General features: G+C 39.2%; 26 non-coding genes across 26 annotated transcripts; all 26 read left to right on the plus strand.

Moving 5' to 3' along the window:
• Positions 1–1,002: 1,002 nt before the first annotated feature.
• On the plus strand, positions 1,003–1,074 carry TRNAH-GUG (transfer RNA histidin (anticodon GUG)). The gene has a single exon. It is a non-coding gene; the product is annotated as a tRNA-His (tRNA).
• A 432-nt stretch (positions 1,075–1,506) lies between these two features.
• Positions 1,507–1,579, plus strand: TRNAR-ACG (transfer RNA arginine (anticodon ACG)). The gene has a single exon. It is a non-coding gene; the product is annotated as a tRNA-Arg (tRNA).
• Positions 1,580–1,587: 8 nt separating this feature from the next.
• Positions 1,588–1,659, plus strand: TRNAH-GUG (transfer RNA histidin (anticodon GUG)). Its single transcript has one exon. It is a non-coding gene; the product is annotated as a tRNA-His (tRNA).
• A 428-nt stretch (positions 1,660–2,087) lies between these two features.
• On the plus strand, positions 2,088–2,160 carry TRNAR-ACG (transfer RNA arginine (anticodon ACG)). Its single transcript has one exon. It is a non-coding gene; the product is annotated as a tRNA-Arg (tRNA).
• An 8-nt stretch (positions 2,161–2,168) lies between these two features.
• Positions 2,169–2,240, plus strand: TRNAH-GUG (transfer RNA histidin (anticodon GUG)). Its single transcript has one exon. It is a non-coding gene; the product is annotated as a tRNA-His (tRNA).
• A 501-nt stretch (positions 2,241–2,741) lies between these two features.
• Positions 2,742–2,813, plus strand: TRNAH-GUG (transfer RNA histidin (anticodon GUG)). The gene has a single exon. It is a non-coding gene; the product is annotated as a tRNA-His (tRNA).
• A 432-nt stretch (positions 2,814–3,245) lies between these two features.
• On the plus strand, positions 3,246–3,318 carry TRNAC-ACA (transfer RNA cysteine (anticodon ACA)). Its single transcript has one exon. It is a non-coding gene; the product is annotated as a tRNA-Cys (tRNA).
• Positions 3,319–3,326: 8 nt separating this feature from the next.
• On the plus strand, positions 3,327–3,398 carry TRNAH-GUG (transfer RNA histidin (anticodon GUG)). Its single transcript has one exon. It is a non-coding gene; the product is annotated as a tRNA-His (tRNA).
• Positions 3,399–4,483: 1,085 nt separating this feature from the next.
• Positions 4,484–4,555, plus strand: TRNAH-GUG (transfer RNA histidin (anticodon GUG)). The gene has a single exon. It is a non-coding gene; the product is annotated as a tRNA-His (tRNA).
• A 432-nt stretch (positions 4,556–4,987) lies between these two features.
• Positions 4,988–5,060, plus strand: TRNAR-ACG (transfer RNA arginine (anticodon ACG)). Its single transcript has one exon. It is a non-coding gene; the product is annotated as a tRNA-Arg (tRNA).
• An 8-nt stretch (positions 5,061–5,068) lies between these two features.
• On the plus strand, positions 5,069–5,140 carry TRNAH-GUG (transfer RNA histidin (anticodon GUG)). The gene has a single exon. It is a non-coding gene; the product is annotated as a tRNA-His (tRNA).
• Positions 5,141–6,145: 1,005 nt separating this feature from the next.
• On the plus strand, positions 6,146–6,218 carry TRNAR-ACG (transfer RNA arginine (anticodon ACG)). The gene has a single exon. It is a non-coding gene; the product is annotated as a tRNA-Arg (tRNA).
• Positions 6,219–6,719: 501 nt separating this feature from the next.
• On the plus strand, positions 6,720–6,792 carry TRNAR-ACG (transfer RNA arginine (anticodon ACG)). Its single transcript has one exon. It is a non-coding gene; the product is annotated as a tRNA-Arg (tRNA).
• An 8-nt stretch (positions 6,793–6,800) lies between these two features.
• TRNAH-GUG (transfer RNA histidin (anticodon GUG)) lies at positions 6,801–6,872 on the plus strand. Its single transcript has one exon. It is a non-coding gene; the product is annotated as a tRNA-His (tRNA).
• Positions 6,873–7,293: 421 nt separating this feature from the next.
• Positions 7,294–7,366, plus strand: TRNAR-ACG (transfer RNA arginine (anticodon ACG)). Its single transcript has one exon. It is a non-coding gene; the product is annotated as a tRNA-Arg (tRNA).
• Positions 7,367–7,374: 8 nt separating this feature from the next.
• Positions 7,375–7,446, plus strand: TRNAH-GUG (transfer RNA histidin (anticodon GUG)). The gene has a single exon. It is a non-coding gene; the product is annotated as a tRNA-His (tRNA).
• Positions 7,447–8,451: 1,005 nt separating this feature from the next.
• TRNAR-ACG (transfer RNA arginine (anticodon ACG)) lies at positions 8,452–8,524 on the plus strand. The gene has a single exon. It is a non-coding gene; the product is annotated as a tRNA-Arg (tRNA).
• A 501-nt stretch (positions 8,525–9,025) lies between these two features.
• Positions 9,026–9,098, plus strand: TRNAR-ACG (transfer RNA arginine (anticodon ACG)). The gene has a single exon. It is a non-coding gene; the product is annotated as a tRNA-Arg (tRNA).
• Positions 9,099–9,106: 8 nt separating this feature from the next.
• Positions 9,107–9,178, plus strand: TRNAH-GUG (transfer RNA histidin (anticodon GUG)). The gene has a single exon. It is a non-coding gene; the product is annotated as a tRNA-His (tRNA).
• Positions 9,179–9,599: 421 nt separating this feature from the next.
• Positions 9,600–9,672, plus strand: TRNAR-ACG (transfer RNA arginine (anticodon ACG)). Its single transcript has one exon. It is a non-coding gene; the product is annotated as a tRNA-Arg (tRNA).
• Positions 9,673–9,680: 8 nt separating this feature from the next.
• TRNAH-GUG (transfer RNA histidin (anticodon GUG)) lies at positions 9,681–9,752 on the plus strand. Its single transcript has one exon. It is a non-coding gene; the product is annotated as a tRNA-His (tRNA).
• Positions 9,753–10,253: 501 nt separating this feature from the next.
• TRNAH-GUG (transfer RNA histidin (anticodon GUG)) lies at positions 10,254–10,325 on the plus strand. The gene has a single exon. It is a non-coding gene; the product is annotated as a tRNA-His (tRNA).
• Positions 10,326–10,753: 428 nt separating this feature from the next.
• TRNAR-ACG (transfer RNA arginine (anticodon ACG)) lies at positions 10,754–10,826 on the plus strand. Its single transcript has one exon. It is a non-coding gene; the product is annotated as a tRNA-Arg (tRNA).
• An 8-nt stretch (positions 10,827–10,834) lies between these two features.
• TRNAH-GUG (transfer RNA histidin (anticodon GUG)) lies at positions 10,835–10,906 on the plus strand. Its single transcript has one exon. It is a non-coding gene; the product is annotated as a tRNA-His (tRNA).
• Positions 10,907–11,407: 501 nt separating this feature from the next.
• TRNAH-GUG (transfer RNA histidin (anticodon GUG)) lies at positions 11,408–11,479 on the plus strand. The gene has a single exon. It is a non-coding gene; the product is annotated as a tRNA-His (tRNA).
• Positions 11,480–11,911: 432 nt separating this feature from the next.
• TRNAR-ACG (transfer RNA arginine (anticodon ACG)) lies at positions 11,912–11,984 on the plus strand. The gene has a single exon. It is a non-coding gene; the product is annotated as a tRNA-Arg (tRNA).
• The last annotated feature ends 871 nt before the right edge of the window (positions 11,985–12,855 follow it).

Below are 12,855 nucleotides of genomic sequence, written 5' to 3' on the forward strand. Positions count from 1 at the left end.
ATTCTTTGAATGTGCTTGCACAATTTGTCTTTACTGCTTATTGTGAAGCTATCTTTCCATACTTTGAATCATTTCTTTGTGAATCATTTTCTTGAAATCTGGAAAGCTGACATAAATTCCTGAATACAGGAAACTCAAATGAATGGACTCTGAGCAAGTTCATCACAGGCTGAAAAGATCATTTTGCAGTCACAAAAAAAATTGTTTGTGAGATGTTTATGGGAAATAAGCCCTGCAGCAAGTGTACAGTCAACTCTCAAAATTTGATTCTGTATATACTTCAATAACCATCAAAGCTTGAAACAGGTTCAAAAACAGGATGAACACTCCAAGTGGCATAAGACAGCTGGGCCAGTGGCGCAATGGATAATGCATCTGACTACGGATCAGCAGATTGTATGTTCGACTCCTACCTGGCTCGTTTAAGTTGCCGTTATCGTATAGTGGTTAGTACTCTGCGTTGTGGCCGCAGCAACCCCGGTTCGAATCCGGGTCACGGCATTTTCATTTTATTTCTAACACATCCATTTCTTTACAATATTGAAGGTAAGGACAATTGAAGAAACTAAGCAGATTCTTTGAATGTGCTTGCACAATTTGTCTTTACTGCTTATTGTGAAGCTATCTTTCCATACTTTGAATCATTTCTTTGTGAATCATTTTCTTGAAATCTGGAAAGCTGACATAAATTCCTGAATACAGGAAACTCAAATGAATGGACTCTGAGCAAGTTCATCACAGGCTGAAAAGATCATTTTGCAGTCACAAAAAAAATTGTTTGTGAGATGTTTATGGGAAATAAGCCCTGCAGCAAGTGTACAGTCAACTCTCAAAATTTGATTCTGTATATACTTCAATAACCATCAAAGCTTGAAACAGGTTCAAAAACAGGATGAACACTCCAAGTGGCATAAGACAGCTGGGCCAGTGGCGCAATGGATAACGCATCTGACTACGGATCAGCAGATTGTATGGTCGACTCCTACCTGGCTTGTTTAAGTTGCCGTGATCGTATAGTGGTTAGTACTCTGCGTTGTGGCCGCAGCAACCCCGGTTCGAATCCGGGTCACGGCATTTTCATTTTATTTCTCACACATCCATTTCTTTACAATATTGAAGGTAAGGACAATTGAAGAAACTAAGCAGATTCTTTGAATGTGCTTGCACAATTTGTCTTTACTGCTTATTGTGAAGCTATCTTTCCATACTTTGAATCATTTCTTGATCATTTCTTTGTGAATCGTTTTCTTGAAATCTGGAAAGCTGACATAAATTCCTGAATACAGGAAACTCAAATGAATTGACTCTGAGCAAGTTCATCACAGGCTGAAAAGATCATTTTGCAGTCACAAAGAAAATTGTTTGTGAGATGTTTATGGGAAATAAGCCCTGCAGCAAGTGTACAGTCAACTCTCAAAATTTGATTCTGTATATACTTCAATAACCATCAAAGCTTGAAACAGGTTCAAAAACATGATGAACACTCCAAAGGGGTTTAAGACAGCTGGGCCAGTGGCGCAATGGATAACGCGTCTGACTACGGATCAGAAGATTGTAGGTTCGACTCCTACCTGGCTCGTTTAAGTTGCCGTGATCGTATAGTGGTTAGTACTCTGCGTTGTGGCCGCAGCAACCCCGGTTCGAATCCGGGTCACGGCATTTTCATTTTATTTCTCACACATCCATTTCTTTACAATATTGAAGGTAAGGACAATTGAAGAAACTAAGCAGATTCTTTGAATGTGCTTGCACAATTTGTCTTTACTGCTTATTGTGAAGCTATCTTTCCATACTTTGAATCATTTCTTGATCATTTCTTTGTGAATCGTTTTCTTGAAATCTGGAAAGCTGACATAAATTCCTGAATACAGGAAACTCAAATGAATGGACTCTGAGCAACTTCATCACAGGCTGAAAAGATCATTTTGCAGTCGCAAAGAAAATTGTGAGATGTTTATGGGAAATAAGCCCTGCAGCAAGTGTACAGTCAACTCTCAAAATTTGATTCTGTATATACTTGAATAACCATCAAAGCTTGAAACAGGTTCCAAAACATGATGAACACTCCAAAGTAGTATAAGACAGCTGGGCCAGTGGCGCAATGGATAACGCGTCTGACTACGGATCAGAAGATTGTAGGTTCGACTCCTACCTGGCTCGTTTAAGTTGCCGTGATCGTATAGTGGTTAGTACTCTGCGTTGTGGCTGCAGCAACCCCGGTTCGAATCCGGGTCACGGCATTTTCATTTTATTTCTCACACATCCATTTCTTTACAATATTGAAGGTAAGGACAATTGAAGAAACTAAGCAGATTCTTTGAATGTGCTTGCACAATTTGTCTTTACTGCTTATTGTGAAGCTATCTTTCCATACTTTGAATCATTTCTTTGTGAATCATTTTCTTGAAATCTGGAAAGCTGACATAAATTCCTGAATACAGGAAACTCAAATGAATGGACTCTGAGCAAGTTCATCACAGGCTGAAAAGATCATTTTGCAGTCACAAAAAAAATTGTTTGTGAGATGTTTATGGGAAATAAGCCCTGCAGCAAGTGTACAGTCAACTCTCAAAATTTGATTCTGTATATACTTCAATAACCATCAAAGCTTGAAACAGGTTCAAAAACAGGATGAACACTCCAAGTGGCATAAGACAGCTGGGCCAGTGGCGCAATGGATAACGCATCTGACTACGGATCAGCAGATTGTATGTTCGACTCCTACCTGGCTCGTTTAAGTTGCCGTGATCGTATAGTGGTTAGTACTCTGCGTTGTGGCCGCAGCAACCCCGGTTCGAATCCGGGTCACGGCATTTTCATTTTATTTCTCACACATCCATTTCTTTACAATATTGAAGGTTAGGACAATTGAAGAAACTAAGCAGATTCTTTGAATGTGCTTGCACAATTTGTCTTTACTGCTTATTGTGAAGCTATCTTTCCATACTTTGAATCATTTCTTGATCATTTCTTTGTGAATCGTTTTCTTGAAATCTGGAAAGCTGACATAAATTCCTGAATACAGGAAACTCAAATGAATTGACTCTGAGCAAGTTCATCACAGGCTGAAAAGATCATTTTGCAGTCGCAAAGAAAATTGTTTGTGAGATGTTTATGGGAAATAAGCCCTGCAGCAAGTGTACAGTCAACTCTCAAAATTTGATTCTGTATATACTTCAATAACCATCAAAGCTTGAAACAGGTTCCAAAACATGATGAACACTCCAAAGTGGTATAAGACAGCTGGGCCAGTGGCGCAATGCATAACGCGTCTGACTACAGATCAGAAGATTGTAGGTTCAACTCCTACCTGGCTCGTTTAAGTTGCCGTGATCGTATAGTGGTTAGTACTCTGCGTTGTGGCCGCAGCAACCCCGGTTCAAATCCGGGTCACGGCATTTTCATTTTATTTCTCACACATCCATTTCTTTACAATATTGAAGGTAAGGACAATTGAAGAAACTAAGCAGATTCTTTGAATGTGCTTGCACAATTTGTCTTTACTGCTTATTGTGAAGCTATCTTTCCATACTTTGAATCATTTCTTTGTGAATCATTTTCTTGAAATCTGGAAAGCTGACATAAATTCCTGAATACAGGAAACTCAAATGAATGGACTCTGAGCAAGTTCATCACAGGCTGAAAAGATCATTTTGCAGTCACAAAAAAAATTGTTTGTGAGATGTTTATGGGAAATAAGCCCTGCAGCAAGTGTACAGTCAACTCTCAAAATTTGATTCTGTATATACTTCAATAACCATCAAAGCTTGAAACAGGTTCAAAAACAGGATGAACACTCCAAGTGGCATAAGACAGCTGGGCCAGTGGCGCAATGGATAACGCATCTGACTACGGATCAGCAGATTGTATGTTCGACTCCTACCTGGCTCGTTTAAGTTGCCGTGATTGTATAGTGGTTAGTACTCTGCGTTGTGGCCGCAGCAACCCCGGTTCGAATCTGGGTCACGGCATTTTCATTTTATTTCTCACACATCCATTTCTTTACAATATTGAAGGTAAGGACAATTGAAGAAACTAAGCAGATTCTTTGAATGTGCTTGCACAATTTGTCTTTACTGCTTATTGTGAAGCTATCTTTCCATACTTTGAATCATTTCTTGATCATTTCTTTGTGAATCGTTTTCTTGAAATCTGGAAAGCTGACATAAATTCCTGAATACAGGAAACTCAAATGAATGGACTCTGAGCAAGTTCATCACAGGCTGAAAAGATTATTTTGCAGTCACAAAGAAAATTGTTTGTGAGATGTTTATGGGAAATAAGCCCTGCAGCAAGTGTACAGTCAACTCTGAAAATTTGATTCTGTATATACTTCAACAACCATCAAAGCTTGAAACAGGTTCAAAAACAGGATGAACACTCCAAGTGGCATAAGACAGCTGGGCCAGTGGCGCAATGGATAACGCATCTGACTACGGATCAGCAGATTGTATGTTCGACTCCTACCTGGCTCGTTTAAGTTGCCGTGATCGTATAGTGGTTAGTACTCTGCGTTGTGGCCGCAGCAACCCCGGTTCGAATCCGGGTCACGGCATTTTCATTTTATTTCTCACACATCCATTTCTTTACAATATTGAAGGTAAGGACAATTGAAGAAACTAAGCAGATTCTTTGAATGTGCTTGCACAATTTGTCTTTACTGCTTATTGTGAAGCTATCTTTCCATACTTTGAATCATTTCTTGATCATTTCTTTGTGAATCGTTTTCTTGAAATCTGGAAAGCTGACATAAATTCCTGAATACAGGAAACTCAAATGAATTGACTCTGAGCAAGTTCATCACAGGCTGAAAAGATCATTTTGCAGTCGCAAAGAAAATTGTTTGTGAGATGTTTATGGGAAATAAGCCCTGCAGCAAGTGTACAGTCAACTCTCAAAATTTGATTCTGTATATACTTCAATAACCATCAAAGCTTGAAACAGGTTCAAAAACATGATGAACACTCCAAAGTGGTATAAGACAGCTGGGCCAGTGGCGCAATGCATAACGCGTCTGACTACGGATCAGAAGATTGTAGGTTCAACTCCTACCTGGCTCGTTTAAGTTGCCGTGATCGTATAGTGGTTAGTACTCTGCGTTGTGGCCGCAGCAACCCTGGTTCAAATCCGGGTCACGGCATTTTCATTTTATTTCTCACACATCCATTTCTTTACAATATTGAAGGTAAGGACAATTGAAGAAACTAAGCAGATTCTTTGAATGTGCTTGCACAATTTGTCTTTACTGCTTATTGTGAAGCTATCTTTCCATACTTTGAATCATTTCTTTGTGAATCATTTTCTTGAAATCTGGAAAGCTGACATAAATTCCTGAATACAGGAAACTCAAATGAATGGACTCTGAGCAAGTTCATCACAGGCTGAAAAGATCATTTTGCAGTCACAAAAAAAATTGTTTGTGAGATGTTTATGGGAAATAAGCCCTGCAGCAAGTGTACAGTCAACTCTCAAAATTTGATTCTGTATATACTTCAATAACCATCAAAGCTTGAAACAGGTTCAAAAACAGGATGAACACTCCAAGTGGCATAAGACAGCTGGGCCAGTGGCGCAATGGATAACGCATCTGACTACGGATCAGCAGATTGTATGTTCGACTCCTACCTGGCTCGTTTAAGTTGCCGTGATTGTATAGTGGTTAGTACTCTGCGTTGTGGCCGCAGCAACCCCGGTTCGAATCTGGGTCACGGCATTTTCATTTTATTTCTCACACATCCATTTCTTTACAATATTGAAGGTAAGGACAATTGAAGAAACTAAGCAGATTCTTTGAATGTGCTTGCACAATTTGTCTTTACTGCTTATTGTGAAGCTATCTTTCCATACTTTGAATCATTTCTTGATCATTTCTTTGTGAATCGTTTTCTTGAAATCTGGAAAGCTGACATAAATTCCTGAATACAGGAAACTCAAATGAATGGACTCTGAGCAAGTTCATCACAGGCTGAAAAAATTATTTTGCAGTCACAAAGAAAATTGTTTGTGAGATGTTTATGGGAAATAAGCCCTGCAGCAAGTGTACAGTCAACTCTGAAAATTTGATTCTGTATATACTTCAACAACCATCAAAGCTTGAAACAGGTTCAAAAACATGATGAACACTCCAAAGTGGTATAAGACAGCTGGGCCAGTGGCGCAATGGATAACGCGTCTGACTACGGATCAGAAGATTGTAGGTTCGACTCCTTCCTGGCTCGTTTAAGTTGCCGTGATTGTATAGTGGTTAGTACTCTGTGTTGTGGCCGCAGCAACCCCGGTTCGAATCTGGGTCATGGCATTTTCATTTTATTTCTCACACATCCATTTCTTTACAATATTGAAGGTAAGGACAATTGAAGAAACTAAGCAGATTCTTTGAATGTGCTTGCACAATTTGTCTTTACTGCTTATTGTGAAGCTATCTTTCCATACTTTGAATCATTTCTTTGTGAATCATTTTCTTGAAATCTGGAAAGCTGACATAAATTCCTGAATACAGGAAACTCAAATGAATGGACTCTGAGCAAGTTCATCACAGGCTGAAAAGATTATTTTGTTGTCACAAAGAAAATTGTTTGTGAGATGTTTATGGGAAATAAGCCCTGCAGCAAGTGTACAGTCAACTCTGAAAATTTGATCATGTATATACTTCAACAACCATCAAAGCTTGAAACAGGTTCAAAAACATGATGAACACTCCAAAGTGGTTTAAGACAGCTGGGCCAGTGGCGCAATGGATAACGCGTCTGACTACGGATCAGAAGATTGTAGGTTCGACTCCTACCTGGCTCGTTTAAGTTGCCGTGATCGTATAGTGGTTAGTACTCTGCGTTGTGGCCGCAGCAACCCCGGTTCGAATCCGGGTCACGGCATTTTCATTTTATTTCTCACACATCCATTTCTTTACAATATTGAAGGTAAGGACAATTGAAGAAACTAAGCAGATTCTTTGAATGTGCTTGCACAATTTGTCTTTACTGCTTATTGTGAAGCTATCTTTCCATACTTTGAATCATTTCTTTGTGAATCATTTTCTTGAAATCTGGAAAGCTGACATAAATTCCTGAATACAGGAAACTCAAATGAATGGACTCTGAGCAAGTTCATCACAGGCTGAAAAGATTATTTTGTTGTCACAAAGAAAATTGTTTGTGAGATGTTTATGGGAAATAAGCCCTGCAGCAAGTGTACAGTCAACTCTGAAAATTTGATTCTGTATATACTTCAACAACCATCAAAGCTTGAAACAGGTTCAAAAACATGATGAACACTCCAAAGTGGTTTAAGACAGCTGGGCCAGTGGCGCAATGGATAACGCGTCTGACTACGGATCAGAAGATTGTAGGTTCTACTCCTACCTGGCTCGTTTAAGTTGCCGTGATCGTATAGTGGTTAGTACTCTGCGTTGTGGCCGCAGCAACCCCGGTTCGAATCCGGGTCACGGCATTTTCATTTTATTTCTCACACATCCATTTCTTTACAATATTGAAGGTAAGGACAATTGAAGAAACTAAGCAGATTCTTTGAATGTGCTTGCACAATTTGTCTTTACTGCTTATTGTGAAGCTATCTTTCCATACTTTGAATCATTTCTTTGTGAATCATTTTCTTGAAATCTGGAAAGCTGACATAAATTCCTGAATACAGGAAACTCAAATGAATGGACTCTGAGCAAGTTCATCACAGGCTGAAAAGATCATTTTGCAGTCACAAAAAAAATTGTTTGTGAGATGTTTATGGGAAATAAGCCCTGCAGCAAGTGTACAGTCAACTCTCAAAATTTGATTCTGTATATACTTCAATAACCATCAAAGCTTGAAACAGGTTCAAAAACAGGATGAACACTCCAAGTGGCATAAGACAGCTGGGCCAGTGGCGCAATGGATAACGCATCTGACTACGGATCAGCAGATTGTATGTTCGACTCCTACCTGGCTCGTTTAAGTTGCCGTGATTGTATAGTGGTTAGTACTCTGCGTTGTGGCCGCAGCAACCCCGGTTCGAATCTGGGTCACGGCATTTTCATTTTATTTCTCACACATCCATTTCTTTACAATATTGAAGGTAAGGACAATTGAAGAAACTAAGCAGATTCTTTGAATGTGCTTGCACAATTTGTCTTTACTGCTTATTGTGAAGCTATCTTTCCATACTTTGAATCATTTCTTGATCATTTCTTTGTGAATCGTTTTCTTGAAATCTGGAAAGCTGACATAAATTCCTGAATACAGGAAACTCAAATGAATGGACTCTGAGCAAGTTCATCACAGGCTGAAAAGATTATTTTGCAGTCACAAAGAAAATTGTTTGTGAGATGTTTATGGGAAATAAGCCCTGCAGCAAGTGTACAGTCAACTCTGAAAATTTGATTCTGTATATACTTCAACAACCATCAAAGCTTGAAACAGGTTCAAAAACATGATGAACACTCCAAAGTGGTATAAGACAGCTGGGCCAGTGGCGCAATGGATAACGCGTCTGACTACGGATCAGAAGATTGTAGGTTCGACTCCTTCCTGGCTCGTCTAAGTTGCCGTGATTGTATAGTGGTTAGTACTCTGTGTTGTGGCCGCAGCAACCCCGGTTCGAATCTGGGTCATGGCATTTTCATTTTATTTCTCACACATCCATTTCTTTACAATATTGAAGGTAAGGACAATTGAAGAAACTAAGCAGATTCTTTGAATGTGCTTGCACAATTTGTCTTTACTGCTTATTGTGAAGCTATCTTTCCATACTTTGAATAATTTCTTTGTGAATCATTTTCTTGAAATCTGGAAAGCTGACATAAATTCCTGAATACAGGAAACTCAAATGAATGGACTCTGAGCAAGTTCATCACAGGCTGAAAAGATTATTTTGTTGTCACAAAGAAAATTGTTTGTGAGATGTTTATGGGAAATAAGCCCTGCAGCAAGTGTACAGTCAACTCTGAAAATTTGATTCTGTATATACTTCAACAACCATCAAAGCTTGAAACAGGTTCAAAAACATGATGAACACTCCAAAGTGGTTTAAGACAGCTGGGCCAGTGGCGCAATGGATAACGCGTCTGACTACGGATCAGAAGATTGTAGGTTCGACTCCTACCTGGCTCGTTTAAGTTGCCGTGATCGTATAGTGGTTAGTACTCTGCGTTGTGGCCGCAGCAACCCCGGTTCGAATCCGGGTCACGGCATTTTCATTTTATTTCTCACACATCCATTTCTTTACAATATTGAAGGTAAGGACAATTGAAGAAACTAAGCAGATTCTTTGAATGTGCTTGCACAATTTGTCTTTACTGCTTATTGTGAAGCTATCTTTCCATACTTTGAATCATTTCTTTGTGAATCATTTTCTTGAAATCTGGAAAGCTGACATAAATTCCTGAATACAGGAAACTCAAATGAATGGACTCTGAGCAAGTTCATCACAGGCTGAAAAGATTATTTTGTTGTCACAAAGAAAATTGTTTGTGAGATGTTTATGGGAAATAAGCCCTGCAGCAAGTGTACAGTCAACTCTGAAAATTTGATTCTGTATATACTTCAACAACCATCAAAGCTTGAAACAGGTTCAAAAACATGATGAACACTCCAAAGTGGTTTAAGACAGCTGGGCCAGTGGCGCAATGGATAACGCGTCTGACTACGGATCAGAAGATTGTAGGTTCTACTCCTACCTGGCTCGTTTAAGTTGCCGTGATCGTATAGTGGTTAGTACTCTGCGTTGTGGCCGCAGCAACCCCGGTTCGAATCCGGGTCACGGCATTTTCATTTTATTTCTCACACATCCATTTCTTTACAATATTGAAGGTAAGGACAATTGAAGAAACTAAGCAGATTCTTTGAATGTGCTTGCACAATTTGTCTTTACTGCTTATTGTGAAGCTATCTTTCCATACTTTGAATCATTTCTTTGTGAATCATTTGCTTGAAATCTGGAAAGCTGACATAAATTCCTGAATACAGGAAACTCAAATGAATGGACTCTGAGCAAGTTCATCACAGGCTGAAAAGATCATTTTGCAGTCACAAAAAAAATTGTTTGTGAGATGTTTATGGGAAATAAGCCCTGCAGCAAGTGTACAGTCAACTCTCAAAATTTGATTCTGTATATACTTCAATAACCATCAAAGCTTGAAACAGGTTCAAAAACAGGATGAACACTCCAAGTGGCATAAGACAGCTGGGCCAGTGGCGCAATGGATAACGCATCTGACTACGGATCAGCAGATTGTATGTTCGACTCCTACCTGGCTCGTTTAAGTTGCCGTGATCGTATAGTGGTTAGTACTCTGCGTTGTGGCCGCAGCAACCCCGGTTCGAATCCGGGTCACGGCATTTTCATTTTATTTCTCACACATCCATTTCTTTACAATATTGAAGGTAAGGACAATTGAAGAAACTAAGCAGATTCTTTGAATGTGCTTGCACAATTTGTCTTTACTGCTTATTGTGAAGCTATCTTTCCATACTTTGAATCATTTCTTGATCATTTCTTTGTGAATCGTTTTCTTGAAATCTGGAAAGCTGACATAAATTCCTGAATACAGGAAACTCAAATGAATGGACTCTGAGCAACTTCATCACAGGCTGAAAAGATCATTTTGCAGTCGCAAAGAAAATTGTGAGATGTTTATGGGAAATAAGCCCTGCAGCAAGTGTACAGTCAACTCTCAAAATTTGATTCTGTATATACTTGAATAACCATCAAAGCTTGAAACAGGTTCCAAAACATGATGAACACTCCAAAGTGGTATAAGACAGCTGGGCCAGTGGCGCAATGGATAACGCGTCTGACTACGGATCAGAAGATTGTAGGTTCGACTCCTACCTGGCTCGTTTAAGTTGCCGTGATCGTATAGTGGTTAGTACTCTGCGTTGTGGCCGCAGCAACCCCGGTTCGAATCCGGGTCACGGCATTTTCATTTTATTTCTCACACATCCATTTCTTTACAATATTGAAGGTAAGGACAATTGAAGAAACTAAGCAGATTCTTTGAATGTGCTTGCACAATTTGTCTTTACTGCTTATTGTGAAGCTATCTTTCCATACTTTGAATCATTTCTTTGTGAATCATTTTCTTGAAATCTGGAAAGCTGACATAAATTCCTGAATACAGGAAACTCAAATGAATGGACTCTGAGCAAGTTCATCACAGGCTGAAAAGATCATTTTGCAGTCACAAAGAAAATTGTTTGTGAGATGTTTATGGGAAATAAGCCCTGCAGCAAGTGTACAGTCAACTCTCAAAATTTGATTCTGTATATACTTCAATAACCATCAAAGCTTGAAACAGGTTCAAAAACAGGATGAACACTCCAAGTGGCATAAGACAGCTGGGCCAGTGGCGCAATGGATAACGCATCTGACTACGGATCAGCAGATTGTATGTTCGACTCCTACCTGGCTCGTTTAAGTTGCCGTGATCGTGTAGTGGTTAGTACTCTGCGTTGTGGCCGCAGCAACCCCGGTTCGAATCCGGGTCACGGCATTTTCATTTTATTTCTCACACATCCATTTCTTTACAATATTGAAGGTAAGGACAATTGAAGAAACTAAGCAGATTCTTTGAATGTGCTTGCACAATTTGTCTTTACTGCTTATTGTGAAGCTATCTTTCCATACTTTGAATCATTTCTTGATCATTTCTTTGTGAATCGTTTTCTTGAAATCTGGAAAGCTGACATAAATTCCTGAATACAGGAAACTCAAATGAATGGACTCTGAGCAAGTTCATCACAGGCTGAAAAGATTATTTTGCAGTCACAAAGAAAATTGTTTGTGAGATGTTTATGGGAAATAAGCCCTGCAGCAAGTGTACAGTCAACTCTGAAAATTTGATTCTGTATATACTTCAACAACCATCAAAGCTTGAAACAGGTTCAAAAACATGATGAACACTCCAAAGTGGTATAAGACAGCTGGGCCAGTGGCGCAATGGATAACGCGTCTGACTACGGATCAGAAGATTGTAGGTTCGACTCCTACCTGGCTCGTTTAAGTTGCCGTGATCGTATAGTGGTTAGTACTCTGCGTTGTGGCCGCAGCAACCCAGGTTCGAATCCGGGTCACGGCATTTTCATTTTATTTCTCACTCATCCATTTCTTTACAATATTGAAGGTAAGGACAATTGAAGAAACTAAGCAGATTCTTTGAATGTGCTTGCACAATTTGTCTTTACTGCTTATTGTGAAGCTATCTTTCCATACTTTGAATCATTTCTTTGTGAATCATTTTCTTGAAATCTGGAAAGCTGACATAAATTCCTGAATACAGGAAACTCAAATGAATGGACTCTGAGCAAGTTCATCACAGGCTGAAAAGATTATTTTGTTGTCACAAAGAAAATTGTTTGTGAGATGTTTATGGGAAATAAGCCCTGCAGCAAGTGTACAGTCAACTCTGAAAATTTGATTCTGTATATACTTCAACAACCATCAAAGCTTGAAACAGGTTCAAAAACATGATGAACACTCCAAAGTGGTTTAAGACAGCTGGGCCAGTGGCGCAATGGATAACGCGTTTGACTACGGATCAGAAGATTGTAGGTTCGACTCCTACCTGCCTCTTTTAAGTTGTCGTGATCGTATAGTGGTTAGTACTCTGCGTTGTGGCCGCAGCAACCCTGGTTCGAATCCGGGTCACGGCATTTTCATTTTATTTCTAACACATCCATTTCTTTACAATATTGAAGGTAAGGACAATTGAAGAAACTAAGCAGATTCTTTGAATGTGCTTGCACAATTTGTCTTTACTGCTTATTGTGAAGCTATCTTTCCATACTTTGAATCATTTCTTTGTGAATCATTTTCTTGAAATCTGGAAAGCTGACATAAATTCCTGAATACAGGAAACTCAAATGAATG

Source organism: Pseudophryne corroboree, chromosome 6, assembly GCF_028390025.1.
Source record: "Pseudophryne corroboree isolate aPseCor3 chromosome 6, aPseCor3.hap2, whole genome shotgun sequence".
Classification (NCBI taxonomy): domain Eukaryota; kingdom Metazoa; phylum Chordata; class Amphibia; order Anura; family Myobatrachidae; genus Pseudophryne; species Pseudophryne corroboree.